The sequence below is a fragment of the Alligator mississippiensis genome, chromosome 3, assembly GCF_030867095.1.
Source record: "Alligator mississippiensis isolate rAllMis1 chromosome 3, rAllMis1, whole genome shotgun sequence".
Taxonomy (NCBI): Eukaryota; Metazoa; Chordata; order Crocodylia; family Alligatoridae; genus Alligator; species Alligator mississippiensis.
The window spans coordinates 140,426,323-140,454,287 of record NC_081826.1 but is presented as its reverse complement, the minus strand read 5'-3'; the positions used below and the strand labels follow the sequence as shown (position 1 = coordinate 140,454,287).

The following is a 27,965-nucleotide window of genomic DNA, read 5'->3' as shown; positions in this document are numbered from 1 at the left end:
CCAGGAACTTTATAAGAAACAACCAAGGAGGTCTCCGGATTATTACTGTTCATTTTCAATAAGTCTTGGGAAAGTGGAAAAGTTCCAGAGGACTGGAAGAAAGATAATGATGTGTCACTGTTTAAAAAGGGGAAACGTGATGACCCAGGTAATTATAGGCCTGTCAGCCTGCAATTGATCCAGGAAAAATAATGGAATGGCTGATAATAGAATAATTTGTGGTTTAAATCATATTTCTTGGACACCTAAGTCAAAATGCCTTATAGAAGTCTATTACAGCAACACAGTTAACTTTATCAATCAAATTAGTATTCACAAAAAATTTACATCCAGTTCTGTTGACCCATTTTCAACAACAAAAACAGTTGACTGACTTTAATTAGGCATCCGTCCTTTAAATTCTTCATGAGGTCCTCCCATTCTGGCCTTTCTGTGATTTTTTTCCCTAGGATCATTGCCAAGCTCACTGACCTATTATCAATTGGCCAATCCCATGTATTCATTTTAAATAGCAAGAGACCATTAGCTCTTTTGCCAGTCTCTGGAATTCAGTATTCCAAAATTTGCTAAATATCTATATCAGTTGCAGCTGATGAATCTGGGGATTGCCAGTGCTTCCATCAGTACTACTCATGGGAGTGGCCTGAAATTCAGGGAAGGTAGCATAATGTTTCTGAGCTGGGACTAGGTTTGTCATTTGTGAAGATTTCCCGTGTTGTCTTGACTGGAAAAAACATTTACCTGAGATTTAGAAGGATGCTGCAGAAACTCAAGGTTCACATTTTTTTTTACTATCCTGAATAATTCTTATAGGCAAGACTTAGGTCATGTCTATACTAGGTAGCTTTCCCACCATCGTGTACCCTGGTTTACAACCTACAGCTCTGCTATGCTGCCACAGTGTGTGCACATTTTTGGCTACTTGTATTGGTGCTACACATTCCCACCAGGGCATATTTGCATTATTTGAGCCACAATGTACCATGGGTAGGCAGCTTAGAGTCTACCACATCACCTCCTTATGTGATGCTTGTGTGTATTATGGGATTCCAACCTACCATCTGCCTGCCTGCCATCTGACACCACCAGGGAAGGAATCCTGCCTTATCTGCACATCAAAGAGCAACTCACAAAGATACTCTCATGGACCCAGAGGAACAGACTTCCACCTTCAACTTCCTCTGTGAAAAAATGAAGTTTATTTTCTACCTAGGGGGACTTTTTACCATCTTTAAATTTCCCTGAGCCTGAGGAAGGGTATGCGTGCCTGAAAGTTTGCAGAAAAAGATAATTTTTTGCGATTTCTGAGTTGGTATAATAAAAGATATCATCTCTGAACCAAGAGTTCTAGAGTTTTGCACTTCTTTATCGTATATTTTACTATTATTGATTGTACATTGTACAAGGGTTGAAATTCTCGTACAAATATGATAATTATACACCTGGCAACACTGGCCCAGGCCATGGCACATGCCAGAGCACACAGCAGGGCTATGGTGGCACAGCTGCTGGACTCCATTTCCCAACAGCCCCGACAGCAGAAGCAGCTCCTTCTGGCTGCTGCTGTCCCTGGACCCAAGCAGGTTGGGGAGGAGCATCCAGGGCCAGAGCTAAGATCTTGGGGCAGTGAAAACACAGGGCCTGGGCCAGGACAAAGTCATGATATATTCCCTGCATGCCCCTGCATGTGGAACCCGTGCCTGCCACAGAGACATGAAGGCACCAGATGGCAGGTCTGCCCCAGGCCACAGCCCTGCACTGTCACTGCCCTGCCACCCCACCCCATGATCCTGGTCTCACCTGCTGTTCCCACTCCTGAACACACTCCCAGCCTGCCTGCCTGTGGCCCCATACCACAAAAGGAATTTTGGTGAGTTGTTGTGCAGGGGGCAGGAAGCAGGGGGCGAGCGGAGGGGGACTGCTGACCCAACGCAGAATACCCCAACAAAACTCCCTATGTGGCCTGTGGGTCCAAATAATTGCCCACCACTGACATAGTGGCTATTCCCAAATCAAAATGGAATCTCACAAAGAAAATAAAGTAGTTAAAAGGCTATGAGTGGCATTTTCATGTCAGGATGGGTTTGTTGGGGGTGGTGGAGGAGAAGGGAGGACATGGATTAGGGTCTGGCCCATGATGTGTGTACTTTGGAAGCTTATGGTTCTATTAGTCAGTGGGCAATCAGTTTGGTGACACAATGGAAAATGTCCAATAAAAAGTGTTCATCAACCAGACATGTAAGGTCACTAAGTATCCTGCAGGGTAGAAACATAACTCATGGAATGTGCAGAAGATAGTAAAGATTTGAAGCAGCAAGCTTCTTGAACTGTAGTGGGGCAACAGATGGGTGGCATAACCTGTTTGTTTCTTTCCACGTCTCCATCTTAATTCCTAAACAAAAAAGGGATAATTTTCCATGATTGGTAGCATTGGTAGATCATCAAATACAGTGTATTGTCATTAACATTAATGCTGGCTAGTCAAGAAAGATCTACAATGTTTGTATCTTCAGGAACATAGGATTTTTCTAAATAATGCAAGTAGAGACATTCTTCCACCTTAGGCCCACAAGACCATAGGAAAGTAGAGCTGGAAGGGGCCTCATGAGGTCATCTAGTCCAGGCCCTTGATTAAACCATTCCAGCTGTCACGGCGGAGTCCTCTAGGAGGGCCGTGATCTCCTTGAGGTCCCTCGCTCCGTGTCAAGGCTGGCCCAAGGCACCCTCTTATTCTCACCCGCCACGTCTTGCTGGTAAATATAAGGTTGGGAGGCTGCCTATGACTCCCTGGGCACGGCTACTCGGGACCTCCATCCCCGTGTGTTCCTGGACCCCCTGGGGTCTCCCGGTGTAATGGGTGCTCCCCAGGCACCCTAGCCTTATGGGCTGCGCGTGGCTCCTACCACCCCTAATACCACGCCCCAAGCCTCGCTGATGTGAAAGACGTTGGTGTGTCTGCACGCCCGCTTCCCGGGCCCTCCTCCTATAATCTAGCCCACTCTTGGGCCTTCCCCATTGTGTCTACACTAGTGCCCCTTCCCGGGCTCTGTCTAACACAATGTCCCTCACTGGGACTCTTGTCCACTCTGGGACTTCCTACTGAGCCACCGGTCTTTTGGGCCCACCGCACTATTACCCTCTCTGGTACGGGCTCACCGCACTACTATCCCCTTTTGCCGGGGACAACCGCAGCACCTTGCCCTTCCCCTGGGGTGCTGTGCTGCCAACCCCTTTGGTTTGGGTCCACCGCAGCACCCTGCCCCTGTCCTGGGTTTTCCACGGTGCTAGCCTGTTACTGGGCTCACTCCTCCTGTCCTGGGTTTCTCAATCGGGCCCCTCTTGGGCCTCTCAAACATTGCCCCTCTCGGGCTCCTCATTCATCACCCCTCCCTGGGGCTAGGGTCTATGCACCCCGCAAGTGACGCCCTTGCTGGCGTCTGCTGCGCCCGTCCTGGGCTCCCTAATATGGCGCTCCCCCTCTTTGGGGCTCGCCATGCCCACCTTGGGCTCCCTGATAAAATTGCCCCTCTCTCTGGGGCTGGGGTCTACATACCCCGCACACAACCTGGGGTCTGTGTTCCCCGTCCGCAACTCACTGGTTGCGCCTGCAACCCACTGGTTGCGCTCCTCACTGCCAGTTGTGCCTGCCCCGGCGCGTAAGCTACGCCTTCACTGGAGCTATGAGAATAATGCGCCCTCCTGGCGCTAGACTGCACCCTCACTGGCACTGGGGCCCCACCCCTCTGGGGTCCCTATGAGAGCACTGCACCCTCCTCAGGCACTGGGGCCCCCACACTCCCGTGGGGCCCTTTATGAGGCCTCCTCCAACCCCTACAGCCTCACCCAAACCTCCGGTTTAATACACAGAGCCAAACAAACTCAAAGCACAAGCCTCTAGGCTACAACATAACTACAAGCCGCATGGATATAACTTAGTATCATGGCTCGAGCCTCCAGGGCTATCATGAGCTATACTTGCAATCTGGCTACTTTCCACATCCTGATCAAGGGAGCTCCTGCCTCTCCAGTTGCTGGCAGAGAACTGCCAGCCTGGCCTCAGCCCTGGGCTTTATAAGGGCCAGGCCCTGCCCCCTACAGGCAGCTGGCTCCCCTTAGTTGCTCCGACAACCCGCAGCTGCGCTCATTACCCTGGCAACCCGCAGCTGTGCTCAGTAGGCTCCGCCAGGGCTCTCTCCCTGGCAGTTTCTCCTCTCTAGGAGCAGGCACTGAGGTGCCCTGCGACACCAGCCAAGTGTCTGTCCAACCTGCTTTGAAAACTTCCAAGGATGGAGATTCTACAACTTCTCTAGGTAGCCTGTTCCAATGCTTGACCATCCTCATAGTCAGAAAGTTCTTCCTAATCTCCAACCTAAATTTCCTCTGCTGTGGCTTTAGGCCATTGCTCATATTCCTGTCCTGTGCAGCCACAGAGAAAAGTTTGTCTTCATCATCTTTATAATTGTCCCTTAAGTATTTGAAGTCTGTTATTAAATCTCACCCCCCCAGTCCTCTCTTCTCCAGACTAAATAACCCTAGTTCAGCCTTTCTTCATAACTCATACTTTCCAGAACCCTAATCATTTTTGTTGTTCTGTGCTGGATTCTTTCCAATTTGTCTACATATTTCTTGAAGTGTGAGGCCCAAAACTGAACACAGTACTCCAGATGAGGCCTCACAACTGCTGAATAAAGTGGAAGAACTATTTCCCTTGATTTGTAAGTGATACCACTGTTGATACAACCTGGTATGCTGTTGGCTTTTTTTGCAACAAAACCAAACTGTTGGTTCATATTCAGCCTATGGTCTACTGTAACCCCTAGGTCCTTCTCTGCAATACTGCAACCTAGCCAGTCATTCCCCACCCTACCTTTGTGTATGCAATTATTCTGTTCCGAGTGCAGGACTTTGCACTTGTCCTTACTGAATTTTATCTGATTCATTTTGGACCACTTCTCCAGTTTATCCAAGTTATTCTGGATCCTAGTCCTACCCTCCTGAGTGTCTATAACTTCATCCAACTTGGTGTCATCTGCAGTTTTGCTAAGTGTGCACTCAATCCCATCACCCAAGTCATTAATGAAGATGTTGAACAACAGCAGACCCAGGACAGACCCATAGGGAAGCCCACTTGATATCTCTTCCCAGCTAGACATTGAGCTATTGATGTCTATGTGCTGAGCATGATGATCCAACCATTTACATATCCAGCTTAAGAGTACTTCCATCCAGTCTGTGTTTCCTTATCTTCCTAATGAGAATGCTGTGGAAGACAACACCAAAGCCTTGCTAGAGTCAAGGTATAATCATTCATTGCTCTCCCTACATCCACAGAGCCTATTACCCTAGAAAGACATCTGGCTCTCTGACTTGAAAACATCAAACTTTTCTAAGGAACCCCTAACCTGTTCTCCTACTACTCAAGCTGTTTGTCCCCTTTCCTATCTTTGCTGCCATCATCTGCACTCTGCACTCATCATCTGGTAGCTGACTCTATTTATGAAGAATGAAGTAAAAAAGGCATAAAATACTTCAGCCTTCCCTGTGTCAAATATAAGTAGGTTGTGTTCAACATTTAGTAAGGGACCTACACTTTCCTTAGTTGTCTCCTTACTTCTGATATAGTTGTAGAATCCTTTTTATTGCTTTTTACAACCCTTGCCAGTTGCACCTGAAATCTTGCCTGGACCTTCCTGATTTTCTCCTTGCATGCCCATGCAATACTGTTATACCCTTCTGTAGTAATGTTACCAAGTTTCCTCTTTTTGTAGGATTACTTTTTGAGTTTCATCTCATTGAAGAGATTGCTGTCTAGCTAGGCTGGCCTTCTGTCGCACTTCTCATTCTTCTGTCACACTGGAATAGCTTGCTTCTGCACCCTTAAAAGGGCCTCCTTAAAGTAAAGCCAGCTGTCCTAGATTCATTTTCTTCTCAGACTTGCCTACCAGAGTATCCTGCCCACCAGTTTTCTGAGTTTGCTAATATCTGCCTTCCTGAAGTCCAGTGTCCTTATTCTGCTGCGCTCCTTCCTTCCTTTAGGACAGGGGTGTCAAACTCATGTGGCCTTGTGGACCACATAAGTAGCTTGCAACCAGTCCACAGGCCTGCTTCAACACATGCAGCACCCACCTGGGCAGGTTCAGGATGCTGGCCCATGCTGTCACTGTCCCACTACCCTGGCTCTGGCCCTGGCTGCCCGTTCCCACTCCTAGGCACCACTCCCTGCCTTCCCATAGCCCCATCCCATCCCCAAGTTAGGGAGTTTTGGTGAGCTATTGCAGGGGCAAAGGGTGCTGAACTGGCCTGCAACAGCTCACCAAAACTCCCTAAGTGGCTCTCCAGCCCAAATAATTGCCCACCCCTGGCTTAAATTCACCCGTTATCATTGCCAAAGGTCACCCCTTCCATACCCAGTTTAGTACCTAGGCTCACACTGGATCCTTAGAAGTCAGGTAAGCAATGTCATCTGCCTGGAGAGGAGGATCAGAAGAGGATTCTAGCATCAGAAATTTGGATAGCAGAGGAACGGTAAATTTACAATAATGGCAAATGACTCAGTGCATCAGCATTGGATATCGACTTCCCAGGGTGGTGTTGAAATTCTCAGTGATATGCATTTCAAAGTAAGGACCAATGAACTACACCTGGTGAAATATTCTGGGGTGTTGATCCATTCTTGGTGAATAACCCTAGTAATGGTTTATGATCTGTCACAATCATGAATTTGCAGCTGCATACCTAATCATGGAATTTCTTAACCCCATCAACTTTGGCCAAGTCTAATTTAGCAAAAATCTCCTTTCCAGCAAAAGTAGCAAGGAGATGATTTAGTGCTGGAATCTGGTATGTTTCAGTGCCTCATTAATGGTACACTTATATTTAGCACATAATTGAAAATCACCATTTGGTTTCATGATAGGTACAATGGGGGTGGCCCATGTTGGATTTAAATTTGCTTCTAAGACACACTTGTTCCACAAGTAGATCAATCTTTGCATCAGTTTTTGGATGAAAGATGAAGGCAACATAATGAGGCTTCATTTGAATCAGAGCCACAGTTGGATTCAATGTAAACAACACAGGCTGGCCATTATAGGCACCAAGATCTTCACTGAAGACCTCACTGAAATCCCTTATGACAACTTGTAAGGTGTCCATCCAAAACCTCGAACCATTGTCCTCCTAGTGAGCTTGTTCTTCAACCCTTGGCAAATTTTAGGTGGAGGACCCCTCAGTCCTGCCCATAGTGGACACTGATATTATATTCACCCTTCAGGGATACTGTTTGTTTGTTATACTCTACAAACTTGGCTTCACACAGCATCATAGGTGGACATCTTTTCTGCAGTAAATTCACATCCTAGGTAAACCTCTAGAGCACAGGGAACAAAACACCTTGGAGAATCACTGTTGTTTAGGTATTCTTCTTGGGGTCGGTATTTCCACATACTAACAAATGTGGTAATATAGGCATCAGGGGACAACTCATGTGCTGGAATTTCTTTTGCATCAGCAACAGCTTTAGTGGTCATTGGAGCATTCCTCTTAGTTACCTTCTTCCTGGATGTCTTGGACTTCTGATGAGATACACGTGCTCAATGCACCCTTTGTGCTGGCAATGGCAGAAGTCAATATCATGAGACAGCATGTATCACATCTGTCATTTCCCCAATAGCTATAGCAGCTTCCTTGGGAAGAAGGAACTATATTCTTGTGCTCAGGTGGTGAATTCTTTGAAAATTTCTCCCTTGAATGCACTTAGTAAATCTCAGCTGACATCAGTTTTGCTAACACTTACATTTCCCTTGAATGGAGTAAGGCAGCTCCATATGCAAAGACTCCTTCTTGAGCCATGAAAAATGTTTAGTTTTGCTTTGCAAGCAGTCCACATTATAGGGCTTCATCTCAAGCTCCATGCACAAGACAATCCCTAAGAAGAGACTCGAGACTGATGCCAAAATTACAATTCTCAGACAATCGACACAGGTCTATGTATGCAGAAATTCCTTCCTCTGGTAGTAGATTTCACTGGTTGAAATGGAACTGTCAAATGGCTTCAGGCAGGATTGGTGCAAAGTGATTTTTTAGCAATTCAAAGATCTCATGCTATGACTTGTTACTGGATGTGACTGGGGATACAAATGAGCAAATATACTCAAAAATCTTTGGGCCAATGATACTCAGTAGCACTGCATGTTTCTGATTACTGACAGTAATCTTAGCTTCCAATAGAAGCCTAGCTGGTCAGCATAAGAATCCCAAGTAGCTAGACTGGCCGTATCAAATTCTTCAATGTCCCCAGAGTAGCAATATTAGACAGCAATTGCACAAGCCTGCATGTGGGTGGAAAGGAGCCCCGTCCCTAATCACTACAAATTTCTTTTTTTTTATTCTTTTGACTTAAACACTAGAAGCATTACTATTCATGGGGATCCCAGCCTCATCGCCAATTTAGTGTATCTGTGGGATTCTTGTCCCAGAGCGATCACCCAAGGAAGAACAGGGGAACCATCTTTATTAACAACAACTAAAACTTCCTAATACTATATGGGTAAAGGAGAACAGCAAATGACAAAACAAAATAATGCAGTTTGGGCAGTGCTCTCTGCTGATAGGTGTTTCCACTGGAATTTATTACTCCCAGGCACAGCATTTACACTTGCACCCAGGAGCAGAGCATGTTGAGCAAAGCTAATTAGTTATCTCCACGGTAAAGCACATGTGTAGACAGACACACCCACTGATACTGAACACATACAATGGTGATGGCTGTTCTATTGCTTCTGAAGCGCAAAGGCCCAGAGAAGGCAAATTCTGCAAGCGATTCAGGGTCATCTTGGGTTTTTAGAGCTATAGTCTCATCACAGAAAGGTGTGGCATGGTATCATATTGTGGTGGAAGAAACAAAGATGACATTTGTAGAAATCACAGGGAAAGTATCAAAGGATGTCTTCTAGGAAGTTGTGTTAGGATTGTCCCCAAGGATTATGACCTATGGACATATGGGTATAGTTCCACAAGATCTCAGGGAAGGCAACAATAACTGTCCTCATTGCCTAGCATCACAAGACACAGAAAAGTGAACTTCTTCCTGGGAATGGCCAAGTTTGTGTTCTCTAGATCACACAATGAACCAGATTCTCTTTCAGCTATTGGGCATCTAAGTAGACTTAGGCATGTAAGTGCAGTGCAATACTGTTCCAAGTCCTAAAAAGCCCACCTCCTCCTCTATTCCTATCTCTGGACCTACTCTACCAACTCCCTAATTACAGTTATACACCAAATAAGTGAAATCAAATTTGGATCAAAGGGTGCAGGGTAAGAACCAGAGTGAACATGGAGACACCACTGTGTTTGACATGTAATTTACTGTAAAAAGGGAAAGCTCCCTAGGCAGCGCTAGATTTACTGTTCTCCACTGCCAGACATAACTTGCAGTCCCTTTCATAGTTCCTGGTTCACATCCCTTGGTCAATGTCTACACAGACATCCATGGTTCTGTTGTTGCTTAATAGTGGAGCCTGCAAAGGCTCCTCTCTCAACAGTCTGAGACATGCCAGGATTTCTATGTGGGTCCAAGCACAATGATAGGGTCCAGGTCAGGGGTGGGTAATTATTTGGGCTGGGTAGTACCCTCTACACCCCCCCGCACAACAACTCACCAAAACTCCCTATGGGACTTTATGCAGGTAAGGAGTAGTGTTTAGGAGCAGGATGGGCAGACAAAGCCAATCTGCTCCCTGTATGCCCTGCCTTGTGGGAAAATGGGAGGAGGGTGTATGGGGGGTGGGGTGTGCATGTGTGCATGTGTGTGTGGTGCGGGATGCCTGGGTGCTAGGTCCCAGGAGCCAGCCCGGGGTAAAAGGATGGAGAGAGAGGCAGAAGGTATATGCAGTTCACCTAGGTAGTGCAGTCCACGGCTGCCCCTGTGGTGCTCCACATGGGGCTGAGCCCTGCCCAGGGCAGCCTGTGCTATGCTCCCTCCTGGGCCTGCTGCCCTGGCCCTGGCCCTGGCCCCGGCCCTGGCCCTGGCCCCAGCCCAGGCCCCACCAATGTGCAGATTCTGATGGGGCTGTGTCCAGTGTGGCTGCAGCCGGTCAGGTGCCACTCTGCTCCCCTCACCTCCAGTGGGAGCTGCCCTGCTGAAGATTTCCTGCTGCCCACCCACCCACCTGCCTGCCCTGAGTAGTATAGCAGACAGGTTTTGTGCTAATGGCTATTTGCTAACTGAGGGCTTGTTTCATTCAGGGAGGTGGTTACTTATATCTAGCAACAGAAGAGCTTACATCAAATTTGGGCATGGGAACATGCAAACCCATCTTTAGTAGATATTAGAACAGTCAGACAGGTACATTTATTTACCTTTCTGTGAATATTAGAAAAGGGGGCATATGATTAAATTAAAGAGAGGCAAATTTTAAATGAATGAGAATATATTTTTATGCAATTGATAATTAGCATATAGAAGCCATTGCTGAGATCTGTCACTGAGGGAAGAACTTACCAGGATTCAGAAACAATTAAGCATTCACATGTAAAAAAGAATGTAATTACAAAGATACAAATTTCTAAAGATAATGCACAGTGGGTGCATCTGGAAGTGCCATTAGTGCCCAGCAACAAATAGCAGAGTTTATTGCTCCACAGTTTATTGATCCCAGGAAGCTCCTGGTTGCATATTTTACATGTGCCCCCAAACCACAGCACATTGAGCAGGGTCACAGCAGCCCCAGCTGGAAGGGAACCTGAGGGTTGGCCTGCCAGCCCAGGGCTGCTCTGACCAGGCTCAATGTGCTGTGGAGGGGCTGGCTGGGGCATGAGTGTGCTACAGTGTGGGGGCTAGCCAGCAGGCAGCCCCTGCATTGAAGCACCCTGATGCCCCAGCTAACTGAGCCAGTGTCTACACATGTGCTGCTGTATTTACAAGTACTACGCTGCTGTGGAGCATACTAGTTTCATGCACCTTAATAAGGTTTACTGCACAGTTAATTAGTCAACTCCACACTAAACATCTTGTGTAGACATACCCAATGATTAACTGTATATGATTCCTACCCATTGCCGCCTTATTGGTGTCTGTTTGTCCACCCCAAAGATGTACAACTTTCTCTGACGCATCTTATATTGATTAAGGTCTGAGACAAGAACCTGATTAAATATACCTTGGTCTGACAGAGTATGGCGAATCCTCTGTGTCTGTGAGGTCAGTTTGAATCTAATACTTTATAAGACGTGTTTTCATCTCTTCTGCAGACAAATTATACTTTAGAAGTCAGCAAGGAGACAAGCTATTGAAGTAGACATGGGTAAGAGAGGGTAACAGGTTCTTACCTAGACCCAACAGCAGGACAATTTTTAGTGGCTGCTATAAGATAAAAACATAATGGGGGACCATGTTCAAATATGTAAGATACGGAAAAAGAAATGTCCAGTAACCCACATGAAAAAAATAACATTGCAATAAAGTATAAATTATTATATTTATTACTATCATAATAGGAAATGTATCACAGAAATCCATACTATATTATTTATAAGAAGCCAGCAGAACATTTTTTTGACAAACCTTCAACATCCTCTTCTAAAGTAGCTCCACAAAAGCGGGCACAATTCACAATGTTTTGGTTTAAGAATTTTCCATTAAACAAGCAAATAAATGCTCAACTTTTATCAGGATTGTTTCTGTCTTTTATGTGCCTCTTTCTAACTATGTATGCCTCTTCTACTTCCTTTAGTTCCAATTTTTTTAATTACCCTTTTTTTCATACTGGCACTGGTTGAATTAATTCTTTGTGGAGGGTTCTAATAGATCGCTGTAGATCAAAGTTATCTGTAATCAGTTAAAAGCAATGTTTAAAACCTTGCTGCTTGATGTAATTTCAAATTGTATAATCAATGTTACATTCCACACATGCTTTTCAATTCAGGTCCAGCAAATATGGCGCAACAGATTATCAGTACAAAACGGTTTCTTTAGTACAAGGATGGCAGCGTGCCCAGTTTCAGAGTTATAGGAAAGCCCTCCTTTTAATTCTAAGCCTAATGAAATTACTACATTCTTCTGAGTTTTAAGCTTGTCATGTTTTGGGGATCTCTGAATAGCCATTTTAACAGCTGCAGTATTCACACTAGGTAATGCACAAGCCAGTGGTTGAGCCCAATGGCAGATACTAATAGCAGCAGCCTCTTTCCATTTCTCAAGTCCATTTTAAATTAATAAGAATCTTTGCCTTCTGTTTTTCATCCACAAAGAGACCCCCTTTGCATATTAATTTAATGTTAAATTGATGGATTAAATTATACCAAGCTCAAAATCAATTCTGCACATATTCATTTGAATGGACTAAATCCCTTAGTAAGGATAAAGCACAGAAAATGCATTTAGAGACACTGATAAGTCCAGGTCCATTATATGTCATTTTAAACAAAGAGCAAAAAAAACCCCTTTGGAGACGCTCTATCAGCTATTAAACAGAGACATTGCATGCACTGGGAGATTGATGATTAGCATTTCCATTCTCAGAACGGCTCTCTCTGGGCTGATGATAACAAGTAAATGCCTCTTCATGTCTTTGTCACAGTTCACAGGCAAGCAGATGCCTAAACCGAGCTTCTCTCCTTTGTCTTTCCTCCTGTGCAATCAGTTAACAAGTGCAGAAGCAAAACACTCGCCACAATTTGCTGGAATTTTAGAGTTCTTTGATCTCCTGAAGTATCAGATGGCATATTTATCTTTTTTACTGGCCATTTCATTTTTTGTGAGTCTTCATTTTGTAAGCTTACATTACTCAACCAGTGCAGCAGGTCTCTCACTTCTTGAAGGTAGCTGGCAGTCAGAAGACTCTTTACACTATAAATGCACTCAAACTACAACCATGATCTTTTAAATGTTCAGGGTATCAAAGTCCAAACCAAGATCTGGACTCAAATTTCACAGATGGCTACAAACTCTGGAATGGGTAGAGCCCTTCCTTTGAGGGCTTTAACATCTTGATGCAAGCCTAAATTCACAATGGCTCTCATGAGAAAAGCTTTGGCCATTTAATGAATTTTGGCCTTTTCCTTTGCTTTTGGCTGCCTGCCTCACTTTCCCACCTCCTGGGGTTAGAAGCAGCCAATAAAGATTGCTCAAAAAAAGCTGGCAGAGCTTCTTCCTATTCTTCTCCATAACCCAGCAAAGGATAGAGTGGATGAGGAAGCGTGTGTAGAAATAGTACTGAGCTCTGAGAAGTTGCTCATCTACTTTTTCCGGTTTCCTGGAACACTTGGCCAAGGAAGGAGAAGAAAAAACCCTTGTACAGTTGTGCCCAGGCCCAAGGAGCAGAGGTGAGGCTGGGGAGCAGAACAGATGGAAGAGAATCAGGTAGCAGAAGTGAAAGAAGGTCTGGCTGTGTACTGGGCAGGTCTAGGGGCTGAAGGCTGGAGATATAAGGACTGAAAGGGTGTCATGAATATTTTGAGCCAGTCTTTTCATTCTTATCACCATGGAGCTATCCTACCTGTTTAGCATTTTACTGTTCCTTTCCCTGTTATACTTTCAATAAGGTCCCTTCTTTCTCTCCTCCTAAAGGTTTCTCTAATCTTTGTTCAATTTTATTTTGTAATGGGTTAGCCCATGGCTTGTAACCATCTATAGCACTTTCTACATCCTTAGCCTAAAGACTGCAACTTCCTGACTACTCTAACGTATCTAGTTACTTTGGTCTGTAACAGAGCCAGAGTATCTAATAATTATCCATTTTCCTTATTCTTGATGTCTATCATATGCTTATAACAAGGACTGAAAATCCCAGGCTGTAACATTGAGTTACCTTCCTATATAACTTGAAATCACTGTAATGGCACTATATAATGATGACATAAAAATATCATTAAAAGACTTTAAAGCAGAGAAATCAAAGCCACTTTTGCTAAAAGATTTAATACATTTTATTGGGAATATAGGGTAATATTCAGACCCCTCAATCCATATTTAGGTACCTCCTGAAAGCCAGGCCACTTTCATTTACTCTTAGCTGTCTGTAACACCTACCAAAATGCATGGCACTTGTTCATGCTCAAGAACATCAACAATTTAGTTGATATTAGGTGCATCTACACATGACACTACATCACTGTAGTGACACACTACAGCAGCGTAGCTCATCATTATGGTGACGTAGCATCAGCAGGCACAAACAGTGATACCAATGTTACATCACCATAGTGATGAGCTACCTCGCTATAGCACAGCGCTATGGCAACATAGCTGCTAAAAATAACCATGCACTGCTGGGACGGTATAGTAATGGCTGTTACTGAGCTGTCATTTAGTACTTCTTAAAGCAAGTACTAATTGACAGCATAGTAACAACTTCACCGTGGGGGGCATGTGTAGATATGCCTACTGCCCATGTTCTAAGAAGTATGAGATTAGGCTAGATTTTACCTAACTGTTGCAGTAATTAGCCATTGGTTGTAGTTGATTCTGAATCACTAGGTATTTTTAAATTCAACATAATGTTTTTGGGTCTTTTTTTGAAAGATGTGCCCTAGTGCAAAACAAACTAGTTTTGGGACATGCTATGGCACACATTAGGCAGGGTGTCAGATGAAAATTACAAGGGTTCCTTCTGGCCTAACTGTCTGGTTAATAACAGAATGAGTGCTCTCATTCATAGGCATTGTCTCAGTTAATGGGATACATGTGTTAAAGAACCAAGGTTTCATGGAGTGCCTTTAGCTCTTCCAACCAGTATATAATCACTAGAATCTACTTTTCCTGCAACCTATAATTCCTTCTTACTTATCTTTGTTAAGTAATAATGATGCTGCTTCCAGGGTTGGGGTAAGTTTAGGGATAGTGATGCTGAGAACTGTAGCACCTGACTTTCAGACACCTTGCTGCCTAATGGAATTTATACCTATAGTTAGGCTTCTTGGCTCCCTCACCTTACACATGTAGGGAGACACATACATCTATGAATGGGATTCACAGAAGCCAGCAGGCTGAGTAGGCCACACCTAGGCAAACCAGTATGAAATACTGAGAAGAGAGTGGTAAATTAAAGTTTGTCCCTCTTGAGACAATCTATATCTGCTCCAAATTCATAGCCATGAACTTCTCTGGAGTCCTGGCCCTTTGTTTAAAGATTGAGAAGTAAGGTGTTTTTTTCCTTTAAAAAAAAACATAGCAGAAGGAAGAAGTGGTGGTGGTAGTATGATTCCAGCTGCGTATTGTCCAATGATTAGTGTTCCAACCTAGGACTTGGGAGATCCAAGTTCAGGTTCATCTTTGCCTGAGGAGATTTGAAATCACTTCTAACCCCCAGGGATCAGGCCCTTCAAGGTAAGATGTAGGTGTAGCAATGCCCATATCTGAATGTTGATGAGGTATAGGCATAAAAAGGTACCAAGAAGCCCAGCAGTGTCAAGACTGAAGTAATGGTATGCATGCCCAGTAGCAGAAACTTAAGGACCTTTACCTGCAATAATTTAGGGCATTTATACACATACTTTTTTCCAGTGATGCGCCAAAGATCCACCAAAGTGATGCACCAAAGATCCACCTGAGAGCTGAGGCAAACTGCACTGTGCCACGTGCAGTCGTATAAGTGGCAAAATGTACATCAACATACAGAAAATGGCAGCACCTCCATGGTGTTTTAGTTCAAAAGCACGCCACCAACTTTATCTCAGTGCTGACATGCATTTTGCTGCTTATACAATTGCATGCATGACAGTGCCAAGCACTTTTCAAAGCACCTGGTGCTGCAACATATGCATGTGTAAAAATGCCTTTAGACATCAGTGGGTATGTCTACACATGCATTTGATCCAGGATCAGTTTAATCACAAGTAAACGTGCCTAGGCAGGTGTCTACACATGCATAGAAGCAGGAGCAGATTTGCTGCTAATGGCAGCAAACTGCTCTCGCTTCCTGATGACCTGCATTGGAACCCTGCTGCCACCAGGGGGAGCTCTAGGCAACCCCCTGGGGGCTAACCCAGGGGCTGGCAGGGAGCACCAGGCTAGGCCGGGGCTGGGATGTTACACCCTGCTCCTGGGGGCTTGCTGCTGCTCCATGGTTGCAGGGCAGAGGCTGGGGAGCCAGTTCACCACTCAGCTTCTTAAGCATGGAGCTGGGTGGGGAACAGGCTGAGAAGTTAGGTATGACCTCCACTCCACTCTGTGAGCACAGAGCTGGGTCGCAAACAGGCTGGGGAGCTTGTTCCCTGCTCAGCTCCGTGACTGTGGAGCTGGGCGGGGAAGGCAACTGTGGAGCTGGCACTGGGAGATAAGGATCTCCTAGCCCCTTGTTCACCAATCACAATGGCAAAGCAGGGGCTGGGAGATAAGGATCTTGGGGCAGGGGGCTTGGAGTTCTCTGCTGCCAGAACAGGGGGACATAGCTCTGGCCAAGCTTCAGTGGCAGATCCTGCCCCAACAGCAAGCAGCTCCCAGGAGAAGGGAGCAATCCCCCGCCCCCTGGTAGATGGCTAACCGGGGGCAGATTTTCTCCCAGTCAAGCTTCTACACAAGCACTATTGTGCCATTACTAATCAAAAGTAAACTTGCTACTTGCATTTGCAGGTAGCAAATTTACTCACGATTAGCGAGGTTTACTGCACATTTGCACATGCACAGGCTTACTGCACAGTAAACTATGCTACTGCACAGTAAAGCATCTCACATCGATGTGCCTACTGGAGTTTATAGACTTTCGGTAAGGAGGATGTGAATGCCTCTGGTGCTAAATCTTAGACTTGGGCACCTAAGGAGGCATTCAGATGCCTAAGTCCCTTTTGTGAATCCACTTCATTGATTTTTATTGGAAGTAGATTTTCTTCCTTTTTTCATTTCACGGATTTTTTTCCTTTTGGTTTCCTCACTCATTGCCCAAAGACAACATTTATCACACTCTAATAGCTTTTCATATTTTGCAGTAGTGCTTTCAGGTGTTTCTGGGATTATGATAGCAAGGTCCATAATTGATGTTGTTAAGGCCAAACTGTTTCTTTCTCTCCCATATATCCTAGCTGCTAGTTGCCTGTCTTTTTTATGTAACAGAGAAAAGTTTTTTGTATCTTTCAATTATTTGTAGAGGACTTGTTGCCAGATGAAAAAGAAAGCAGCTTGCCAATCATGCAGCCCCAGAAACTGGCACAAGAAACAAGGGGGAGTTCCCACTTTTATAAAGAAAATCATAGGGGCTAGGGTCATAAACCAAAGGAAGGGAACAGGTAAAGAAACATTACAATGTGGTAACATACACTTAGCACCTTAATTTCCTCCCCGCACCTCTGGAGGTGTCCCCAACAAGCCTTTAGTTCCTAGAGTGCTCAAACAGCAGCCTGCAGTTGCCCCCAAGCCTGAGTCCAGCTCCTTCAATCCACAGTCCTGGCTGACTGAGCCAGTGAGAGCTGTAGCTTCACTGTGCACTCCTCTGTGTAGAGATGACCAGGTTCCACGTGCACACTGCTCTCTCTTCCCCTCAGGCTCAAGCTTCCTCGCCCTTTTTTCCCTTGCCCCCCAGCCCCTGGGAGTTTCTGGGAGTTCCAGAATTAACAGTTGGCACAGCTCTGCATTCTGCCCCCTGGTTCCTCCTGCTATTACACACATTACATTCACATTACAGCCATATCAGAGTTTTTCTGAGAATTCCCAGCTACCCTTTTTATATCATATGTGTTGGCACGCGTAGCTTACTGGAGATAATTACATTTATGCATTGTGAAGATGTGTCTGTACCGGGGCGGGCAATTATTTTGGGCGGAGGGCCATTTACGAAGTTGTGGCAAGCTGTCAAGGGCCGTGTGGGTAGCCCCACTCTTTGACAGGTGCCCTGCCCCCTGGTCACCATCTTGGGACCAATGTCCCAATGTCTTGGGACCAATGTCCCAGAGCCAGCACTGGTGGGGCCCAGAGCAGGGTGCAGGGTGGCAGGGGTTGTGGAGCTGGGTTGGGCTGCACCAGCAGGGAGGCAAGGGAGCTGGCCCGGCTCCATAGAGCCTGTGCCAGCCGGGACCCTGTACCCCTGCTGCCCTGCTCTCAATCCTGCTGGTGCACCTGCTCACTCCCAGTGTCCCCTCCAGCCCCATGGTACAGGCAAGGCACAGCGCACAGCCCCAACCCCCTGCTCACCAGCAGGGAAGGAGCTGGTGCAGAGTGCGGGGAAAAACAGCCCTCACCTGCCCCGTGGCCAGCGCTCCCTGCTGCAGCCACTTGCAGCCCACGTGGGGCTGTCCTGAGCAGGTACAGGCAGCCCCACGCAGGCTGCAATCAGCTGCAGCATGGAGCACCAGCCATGGGGTGGATGAGGAGCCAGTTTTCCCATGCTCTGCACCAGCTTGTAACCCCTACCCCTACTGCCAGCTTGGGCCCTACACCAGCTCCAGGCTTGCCCATCAGGACTGTGCCATGGAGGCAGCAGCTGTGGCCCCCCACCTGCCGCACTGGGCAGTGTTGGCTGCTGCTGCCTGCCTAGAGCTCACATGATGGGCAGCAGGAGCCAACACTGCCCAGCACAACAAGCAGGGGGGCCGCAGCTGCTGCTGCTGTGGCGCAGCCCTGACGGGTGAGCCCAGAGCCGGCATGGGACTGGGTTACAAGCTGGTGCTCAGCATGGGGGAAAAGTGGCCCCTCCCTCACCCCATGGCTGGCACCCCATGCTGCAGCAGCTCACAGCCCTGTGGGGCTGCCTGTGCCTGTGCAGGACAGCCCCATGTGGGCTACGAGCAGATGCAGCAGGGAGCACAAGCCACGGGGTGGGGGAGGGGCTGCTTTTCCCCTGCACTCTGCACCAGCTCATCCCCTGCCCTTCTCCACCACCTTACCTGAGGTTCCGGCACCAGTGCAGCCATGTGGTCCCAGGCCAGAAGCCCCTGCTGGGCCTTCCGGCTGGGGGGGGCGAGGCCAGGTGGGCCCTGCTGTTGCAGGACCCCACCAGACTTCCCTGGGTCCTGCTGCCCTTGGTTCCTGTCATCTTTGACAGGAACCAAAGACAGATAAATTTTAATTTTCTACATTTTTTTTAGGGGCCCTGTGGACCAAATAGAATGGCCTCATGGGCCAGATGCAGCCCACAGGCCATATTTTGCCCACCCCTGGTCTATACTGCATCCCAGTTTACTTCACCCTTGATCTGACCCCAGTCCTCTGCTCCCAGAAATAAGACTGATGAAGCTATGCCAGAGACAGCCCTTGCCCCTGTCCTTGCACACTTCTCCTCCAGCATACTAGCAGGTGACAGTGACAGCATTCTTCTCAGATGCTTCCTTTAGCAAGTGGACAGAAGTGGCATGCTCAAGAGCAGTGGACATACTATTATTGGACCCATTAACATCACTGGAGCTACACACAATACGCAAAGTAAAGTGCATGTGCAAGTCTTTGCAGGTTTGAGGGCCTTGATGTGATTCATAAACAGTCCCTTTCGTACACTTCATTCTTACCATTGTTTCTTGCACAGTTTAATTCCCAATAGTCAAGGCAGGTGGCTCAGTCCCACAGATCTTGTTCAGGCAATTAATCACACCAAAACCAATATGTATACTCACCTGAAGAACTGAGATCAGGCCCAGTACTTTATATCTTATGAATGGGAGCAGCAGGGCTCTTAGTGAGTTTGGACATCAGTCTACTGAGGAAACTAAATCAAGATTTAGGAGCCCCTAATTAAGCTGCTACTTTTGAAAACTAAACCTAAATCTTAAAGATTGTCACTCTCCTATATAACACACAAGACACACTTCTATATATTGTCACAAACCTGCCCAAGGGGGACCCCCAGAACCCTAATTTTCTATCCCCTCTGCTGCCACTTGTTCCAAGGAACAGATCAAGGCTTCCCTGGTATAGCTCCCAACCCCAACATGCTTCACCTCCACGGTCCTTCTACTAGAACCTGCAGCTGCAATGAGGGAATCTCATCCATCCCCAGGGTGGCCACCCCATGGAGTTATGAAATAAATTCTAGGTTTCCCCTTTCAATGGAAAGAATTAGCCTGGAGTATCACTTGCCCATAAATCATTTTTTCTACAGGCAATCAGTGAGGAGATAAAACAACAAAAGGATTTATTACATAGGATAAAAGAATTACACAAGCAAAACTGACTATAGGCTTGGAGACAGAGAAGCAAAACAAGCAAGGTTTCTTATCCTTTCATCTGGCTACATCTCAGCCCTCCTAGGAGACATGGCAGCATATTTAGAGATCAGCCTTCCTGTTGATTCTACCTGTCCTGGCACCTGGGGTCTCCAACCCTTTCCTAGCTTTATAAAAGTCCAAAAGACACAGCATAACCCATGACTGGCTTCCTAAATCACTTCCACCCAGCACCTTCCACCCCTGCCAACCATCACCAGCACTCTCAGAAGTTACCAGAATTCTCCAAAAAGTTCTGGTCAGTCTGAGGTACCTGATATTCCTTTAGCTGGAGGACCAATGCCTCTCTGCTGTGGAGTTGTGTGGAGAGGGAGATAGGGGTAGAGGGAAGAAACCCAAGGATGACCCACCCTTGTCACTCACCTTAGATGAGGCAGAGAATGCCAGCAGGAAACAGGGCCCCGTGCAGCACTTCTGGAGCCACTGCTTCATCCAGATTGGCGGCCAGCGAGCCAAAGAAGATACTTCCAGCTCCAGAGAGGGGCCATCAGGGAGAGTCTGGAGCACCAAGGAAGAGGAGACACCACGGAGATTCTCCTCCTGGGAGGTGCATGCAGCCAGTGACAGTAGAGTAGAGCCGATTGCATGTGACAGTAATCAGAAAATCGCCAGGTGAAGTGGACACTGAGTGCCAGAACACCACAGTGACCGTTGGGAGCCCTGGGACAGACGTCTGCAAAAGGGAAAATAAGGTCACATGTGGTTGGGGCAGGCATAGAGTACAGGAGGGGCTACCTAGCGTAGGAACTACACCAGAGAGGTTTCCTTCCTCTCAAAGAATGTTGCAAAAGCATGCAAAAGAGACCACCTCGAAGGGTTGATCTCTCCTGTAGAGACTTATAGGTGGACTGAACTGAAAGCAGCCCAGACAGGGTTTGCTTTCCTCCTGAGGACTTTGGTTCAATCTGCGGGGGCAGTATCCAAGAGGGGTTCACTTGCCCATGGAGTTTGGGGATTGATGGATCATAGAACTGGCCCAGAGAGTCTTTCCTCACTTGCAAGAGCAGAAGTTAAGACCTGGAGGGGTACTCCAGGCATTGGCCTTTTGGTTTTTTTGGAAGTTTGGACTGCTCATTTCTTTTGCTTTTGACTGAACTGAATTAGAAGGGGTCCTGAGTCTGAGGGCCAACCTCAACCCAGCCTGCCTAAGGGGCCTTAGGGCTGTTGGTAGGGGCCAATGTAAATACCAAAAGCCATCGTGGGTTTCGGCCCCAAGTTGTGAGAGAATCAAGGGAAAGGGTGGACCTTGCATTCTCCCTCCCACCATATCTAGAATACCACTCAACATCAAGGAGGAATTTAGGGTGGGGGAGAAGGGGAGGGGGAGCCCCATGAAGAAACTGGTGTTGCAGGCCTAGAGTGTCACTCAAAGGGGAACTGGCAACAAAAGCAACATCATGGCAGGAAAGAGGGAAACACATCAAAATACCTGAGTGACATTTTCTGGGTCTCTGCCCTGTCATTGCTCAGTAGAAAGGCATCTGTTCAGAAGGGACCTAGGCCATGTAACACCTATTGGTGACAAGTTTATTTTCATATTACAGGCAGACAATGCCCAATAATGTCTCCTGCTTGTGACCAGGAATGGCAGTTTTCTTTATGGAGGCATGCCTCAGTCCCTTGGCTGAACCATGTTCAAAATTATAAAGATATACATAGACAGCATAACATAATCTATAGAGTGATAAAAGTGACATAAATGGATACAGCTTACTGTGTGTTTTCCAATGAGACTGCACATGCCATGTCAGTACAATAAAACACAGGAAAGCATTCATGACATGCCCAAACTCCCAAAACATAATGGGTTTGTGACAATTATACAACAGCATAACTAATGGTATTCTGTAGCACAACAGAACCAAATTCTTTTACAAGAGACCCAAAACTCTGTAACAAGAACCCTGCATTTCATTGTAAAGTACATGTCATTCCAGTCCTTCCCCCCAAAATTCCCAGGACTGTGGGTTGTACTTGTTTTTTCATTGGTGTAAAATAAAGTTAAGAACATAAGTTGATGTAAGTTTCCCACAATGACCATTTTTATGCTGTTTCCCAAAGGGCAACTACCCTCAATGGTTATGTTGTTCTAAGAGCACAACTCAGTATCTCCATCCTCAAGTTCTATATGTTACCACTCGTTTCCTGTTTCCATTTTCTCCTAAGTCCAGAGCCCCCTGACCTCAGGATGTTGGTTCCTGATCCTGTACTCTAGAGATTATGGGTTTTGCACTGTGTTCAATGTCCTGCACTATAATGAGCCAATAGGTTTGTGATTGCTGACCAGTCCATATTTGTCACTTTTCAGTGTCCTCCGATGAGGCTTGTTCCTGCAAAGTGCTGAGAACTCTGTCTGTGATCCAGCAGACAACTAATGAGCATGTTTAAGGACAATACTAGACAAGATAAAGTCAAAGCAATTGCTCATGCATGTGCTTATGTGGAAACCACCATTAGGAACAAAAGCTAGGAACTAAGCTAGGTATTTCCAGAGTTAAAAAAGGAGTCTCTACAGCAGGGGTGGGTAAAGTCCAGCCTGCGGACCAGATTAGGCCTGTGGTAGACTCCATTTCCCTGCAGCCCCTGCAGTGGCAGCTCCATCTGGCTTCCACCACTGGACCCAGCCCCACTGCCCAGACACCTCAGCCCCTTCACCCCACACACACTGCTGGGGGCAGGACCCGCACAGGCAGGTTGCATGGCTGGGCAGCTGGGATGGAACCACAGACAGGAGTGAGATAGGCAGATGGGCCAGGAAGACCCTAAGATCTTGGGAAGGCTGGGAATGGGATAGAGTCATGATCTGCTGCCTGCATGCCCCTGCAATGAACATGAGTTCTGCAGGCAGGGGCATGTAGACAGCAGATCATAGCTCTGCCCCAGCTCTGGCTCTGCACTGTTACTGCCACAAGATCCCGGCCCTGGCCCCAGAGCAGCTCCCCACCCAGCCACATGCCTTGCCCATGCCATGCCAGGCCGGTCTCCATGGAGACCCCAGGAGTGTGGCGCTGTCATGGGGTCTCCATGGAGAATGGCTGGGAGCAGCACAGGCAGGGGCTGCTGGGAAATGAAGCCTAGCCACCAGCTAGATCCACCTTTTTGTCCACCCCTACTCTACAGCCTGAGCTAAAGAGGTAGATAACCTGTTAGCAGCCTGTGACTAACTCCCATCCTTTCTGAGACAAGCACAGAGGAGGCTACAAGGGCCTGATTTCAGGTGATGTTTGGTGTTTAGAGCCAGCTCCACAGAAAGGACTTAGACAGCAAACAATTCCAAAACTGCAACCCTTAAAACCCCTTGTCAGCAGCCACCTCACCCTACAGGTTCCTAAAGTCCACAGGAAATACAGTTTTCAGCATTAAGGATCCCTCTGCATTTGACATCCTACTTTTGAGCATGCCCAGAAGCACTGCTGTCTGCCCACCTGTGAAATTCTCTCCTGTGAAATTCAATTTGGTCCTGATAGCACATATAACACCACAAAACCCAGTGGCTTATTTACTGCTAATTTCCAAAGCATGAGGTAATAGCCCCATGGGACTAAACAGGCCTCATCAAGACAATAGAGAACCTGGGTTAAAACCCACATCTCCCACCTGGCAGTGTGCCTTAACCATTAAGTTTTAAGCTCTTTGAGGTAGGTATGCATGGATGAAGCACTCAGCTGTTTTTGCTCTACTTCACATTCAAGATTCCCTGGGAGAGAGTGAGCATGCCAAGCAGGACTGGCACTTGTTAGAGAAGTGGGAGATGAATCTCCTCAGGAAAGGGGTATTTAACCTGGGTTTCCCATATTTTTGCTTTAATCAAAGAGCTATTGAGGAAGAAAAGAGTTTGTGGAGGTGGAGGTGGAGGAAGGGTGGCAGTATCTCTTCCTCCATTTGTATTCTGAAAAAACTAGGGCTATATGAAGCTTTGGTGGCTGATTTGATTCAGCAGAGATTCAGCCCGATTTGGTGGCTGAATCTCCAAATCCGAATCAAAGCAGAAGACCCTTTAATCTCTCTGAACCAAATTGGAACCCTCCGAATCTATTCGGAGAGATTCAGAAAGATTTGGCAATTTGGACATAGACACAGCTTTAAGTGGTTTTTCTACATACCTCAAGGTACCAGGTGCCTTGTGAATGCTACAATGCTGGGGCACATGGAGCATCCCACAGGAGCATGGGGTGGTTCCCAGCATGCTTGGCAGCAGACCCAGAAGTACTTCTGGTCCACTTCCGGGTCCGCTGGGGAGTGCGCAGGAGGACCACCCCCCCATGCCCTCCTGGCTCAGTGACTGGTGCCTCCTGGGTCTGGGGGGACACCTGGGGTCCCCCCCCCATGGTCAACCTCTGAGCCAGGAGGGTGCAGGGGGGGGGGGGGGCCCGTGCACTCCCCGGCAGACCCAGAAGTGGGCCCAAAGTACTTCCAGTCCACTTGTGGGTTCACTGCCAAGCATGTGCCCCCCCTCCCTCCTCCTGCAGTCCTGTGGGATGCTCCATCCTCCCCAGCATCACAGCATTCACAAGCCACACTGGTACCTCATCTATACGTCACCTTGATTCCATACCGTTCTGTCCCCCAGCATTGCCCTTGCTTCAGGCTTGGTACTTGCCATGGGCCCGCCGGGTCTGGATTTTTGTCCTGCTTGGTCCTGCCATGCTCCAGTCCCACTGCAGTCATCCATGGAGACTCTATGCGTAAGTCTTCAGGCTCTCTCTGGCCCTGAGCTCTTGATGAAACCCCTTCCTGGGGTAACCACCAAGTCCCCTCACTGGAACTAAACTCCTGCTCTGGCCCCTCCGGGACGGTTGGAGACCTCACTTCTGGTCCCCCCCACTGGTCCTCCTCTGGGTCTTTTATCCCAGATCCAGGGTCTGGCCAGCCAATCGATCCCGGCACACTGCTATAAAGCATGCTCACACTGACAATGGAGCCGGTCCTGGCTCCTTCGGGCTCAGCCATTTTTTTCTCTTTCCTTTCTCCCACAGTGGCTCCGCCCACCATGGTTTGACTTTCACCATGCTCAGCTTCTGACACAGGGTCCCATTGCCTCTGCTCCTCATTCATCAGAGGTAAGTCCTTTTCACACCATTAGAAAAGAGAGAGGGTCACAAACACCGTGGAATGAAAAGTTTAGAAAGAATCAGGTAGATTAGAATAAGCCATGAAGTCAATTGACTCCCTAGCTGCTTCTTGAATAGAAATGCTGCTACCACTGCCAAGCAGTTGTTAAACTTTGGGTGGACCAGGAATCAAAGGAGGGTGCAGCTGCACAGATTCCAGTTGGAGGTACGGAGTAAATTCCCTATGTGGAATTCCTTGTGGTACAGAGTAAATTCCCTATATCCCAGAGAGGAGATTACAGACATACCTCTGTTCTCCGCATGTCCATCTGGCTGTCTTAGGTGGTCCCTGCTTAGCTTTTTGACTCTTGTGAGTCCTGTTTGGTGGCTCCTAAACTTTTCAGGCATTGCAGACTGAGCCATATTCCTCAATTCAGGGCTGTGGATTCCACTATGGAGTCCAGCTGCCTAAAAGTTAGAAGTTACAGCCATCAGCACTGGAGTGCCTACACCCAGCAGGCACCAACTCCATCTTTAAGCATTTAAATACTTTAAAAAATCTGGGTGCCTATAGACAAGCAGGGAGGCTGCTCCAACACTGTAGTTCCAGCATATCAGAGTAGTCTTGATTAATCAAGTCTGCTGGAACGTGGCAATTACCATATGACAAGCTTTAGATAAAGTGCCCCCACTGCCATGTTGAAGCACAGGGATACTGATACACAAGACTTTCTGAGTTCTTGGAGCCACTCTAATTAAAGCGTTCTCCCCTCCCCCACTCTTGGAGCACATGTATAAACCCCCTCTGGTGCTAGGGGCCAGGTCTAATACCCACTAAAGTCAAATCAAAAGCTAGAGCTACTTAATGTTAATAGGCTTTGGATCAGGTCTTATGTGTATGACCCTGTAGCTTGAGATAAAGCACCAAGGTCTATTGCTGGGATTGTTATCCTCTGTGGATTATGATTAAGGTTAGACATATGCTAAGCATTTGCTGAATTGACTCATCGTCACTTATTTTACAGTTCAAGGGGTTTGTATTCACAAGTCTCTAGTTTTTTTTAAAACTTCTGTTGAAACAAAGTGGATGGTGCTCTTGTGTACTGCCTTTGCTAAAAATATTTGACAAGCTGCTACAATGAAATTTCTAATCTCTCTCTTCTGAAAAGCCTTGATATCATTATATTTTCTCTGATTGGAGTGGGAATGGGATTTAGGATCTTCATTAGAGACAGTGGCTTGGAAGGAGGCATAATATTTTAACATCATGCAACTTGGAATCCAGTCAAAATATAATTTATATTAAACTAAGGCATAGTTTGACACTATTACTGAAACTCAGATTCTTGGTTCAGATCTGTGATTTCCTATCCTCAGTTGGATTCTTGACATAACTGTAGAGCCTCACTCTCTTATAGCCTTTATTTTGACCAATACAACCAAATTTACTAAGAAGGAAGATAATGTTTGGTTGATTCCCACAATCCCAATGTGCACTCAATCCCGATGTGCACTCCCAATAATCCCATCACTATTACAATCCATCTGTACAACAGGCCATCATATACAATTGTGTAATTTACCTAAGATACATGCAGTATCTTTCACTTTCTTCTAATGCCGGTCAGCATAGCTTTGTCCACCACCGCGTACTGTCCCAGAGAACTTCTTCAATATTCTTTCTGTTCATAAGGAAAAATATCACTAGTTTCAGCTGACTTGACCATTTTTAACTAATGATTTTAGTAAAGAGTTTCCACATCATAGACAAATTATAGGCCCTAAGTTTATTTTGCATCAGCTGTCTCCTTTCCCGTGGTCTTTTAAATGAGCACCGTCCTTCCTTCCATGATCCAGTGAGGTACTCTTTTATCCATTGATCCATTGTTTTTTGTAGGTATATTCTGAGCTGAGGATGTAAATTTGTTAAGCTCCTTAATGAATAACTGTGGATTCCATCTTTTCCTAAAGCTTTCCAATTAGCTAATTTCCTCTGTCTACTTTTTACATCCTCATCTGTGATCTTTACTTCACTTTGATTAATAACTTCAATCCATCCATACTTCTTTTTTCCAATCCACTTTGTTGAAGGAATGCATGGTTCTCCTCTCGTGTAGCAATTTTCCAAAAACAAAAACAACCCCCAAACCATTATCAGTGTATGCTTCTTGGCCATTTGCTCCAGCTTTCTGAAAAACGTTCCCTTTCCATTGTCTGAAATGCTGAGTTGTACAAGAAAAGTCCATTTAATAAATGAAGAGGGAAGGTCTATTTCACCAAGGGACAACCTGAAATTGTATGGCTGGAATGAAATTGGAATTAGTATTCAAATAGCATTCAGGTTAAACAAGTGTACATATCTTAAGATATTAAAAGAAATAGTACAAATGTAAAGAGCATAACAGAAGGCAACAGCAGTACCAAGCATTAATAGTATTTAGGAGCTTTTCAGAAGATAGGGCTTTTGAGAACCATTACTTTGAGAGACTCATAAAACTCTTGAAATCTCCCAAAGTAGATTGGGCACACAGTTGGGGTAGTAAACATATTTGTTCTTGGAGTTACCTGATTTAAAGAGGCATAACAGGGCAGCTAGGTACCTGGGACAGTGGTCACACATCGGGGCAGAAGTGACTTCCGGCTGCTGGTGCCACTACCATGTTTGTGTGGGTACAGCAACAGCTGTTATTTTTCCACATCCCACCTAAATCAGCCCCAAGAGCTGCTGTCCTGATTGCCCTTAGTTATGCTACTGTATGATATTCTTGA

The 27,965-nt window shown here is 46.3% G+C and overlaps 1 long non-coding RNA gene across 1 annotated transcript; it reads right to left on the bottom strand.

The window, feature by feature from the left end:
- Positions 1-11,520: 11,520 nt before the first annotated feature.
- Positions 11,521-26,872, bottom strand: LOC109284027 (uncharacterized). Its single transcript, XR_002091336.2, has 3 exons — positions 26,780-26,872; positions 20,509-20,818; positions 11,521-13,329 (listed from the first exon to the last, which is right to left on the bottom strand). It is a non-coding gene; the product is annotated as an uncharacterized LOC109284027 (long non-coding RNA).
- Between the last annotated feature and the right edge of the window lie 1,093 nt (positions 26,873-27,965).